A 1,175-nucleotide genomic window follows, 5' to 3' on the forward strand; every position below is an offset into this window, starting at 1 on the left:
GGGAGCATAGGCTGCCGAGTGCCAAATAGGCCCTCCCAAATGAATTCACATTTTCATAAATACTCAAAGCTTACATATCTTTTCTATTGAGAGAAGAGAGAAGAATGAGTACAATAAAGGATACAAGAAATGGCATAAACGCAAGGAGGGATCAACATGGTGGCCGAAGCAGAGAGAGATGGGGTGATCAGCCCGAACAGGGCAAAAGGACACAACTAAACCCACAAAACCTAGAACTAGAGGAGCAAGCCAAATTAGTGGGACATCAAACATCTCCTAATCCAGCACCGGGAACACCACGAGCAAGCAAGATAGCGCCTTCAAGAAGGAAAACAATGTCGTGATGTCATCACCATCCGACCTGGGGAACCGGACCTAAGGTTTCCCCTGATGCTCGTAGAGGGGCATGGATAAAGTCCATGGCACCACCTCCAGGAAGGGAAAAGACACCCATGAGTGTCGCCGCTTCAAGCATCGGCAAGCCAAGCATGGAGTGCCTAGCCTGAGTCCGAGTAATCCCAAAGCCACCAGATCAGGGTCCGAAGATGTCAGAGCCAACCTGCTTGTCAACCGCTACCTCATAAAAGGGTGGGTTTGCACCTGCCGCCGATGAAAAACGCAAGCTTTGGAGTCAACATGACTTGTAGGTGGACAAGGCCGAAGAGGCAGCGAGGTAGAGAACCGAAACGGAAGGAAGTATGACGGCCGACACCACTAGCAATTTGGAGCCGAAAGGGAGCGCAGATCCGTGCTGCCAGAGGCGGAGCCATCAGAAAGCCGGCGAACCAAAGTTGGAAGGGACGCAAAAGCAGTGCACTGGGACCAAAACCGCGCCAATAGAGGACGCAACCAAGGACGCTGGAGAACATAGGTCCAAATACGCCAGGACGGGAGCGGTGTCGACAAAGATCCATCGCGAAGCTTCACCAGCCTTGCCAGAGGATCACCGTGACCGCACACACAAGCAGTGGTCGTAACGTAGCTCAGAGGAGGCTCTGTTGGGGATGGAGGGTGTCCTGCACCAGGCGGGACCGAGCCACGGCTACCTTCCCCAAGGGCTTTGCCCGCCTCGACGAACAGTAGCAAGAAGGGAGTTGGGCCAACAGGGGGCTAGAGGCGGACGGGGGGAGGAACACGCGGGCGGCCTAGCCGCCAAACAGGACGGTGGATGTCGT

The sequence above is a fragment of the Triticum dicoccoides genome, chromosome 4B (genome assembly GCF_002162155.2).
Source record: "Triticum dicoccoides isolate Atlit2015 ecotype Zavitan chromosome 4B, WEW_v2.0, whole genome shotgun sequence".
NCBI classification, from domain to species: Eukaryota; Viridiplantae; Streptophyta; class Magnoliopsida; order Poales; family Poaceae; genus Triticum; species Triticum dicoccoides.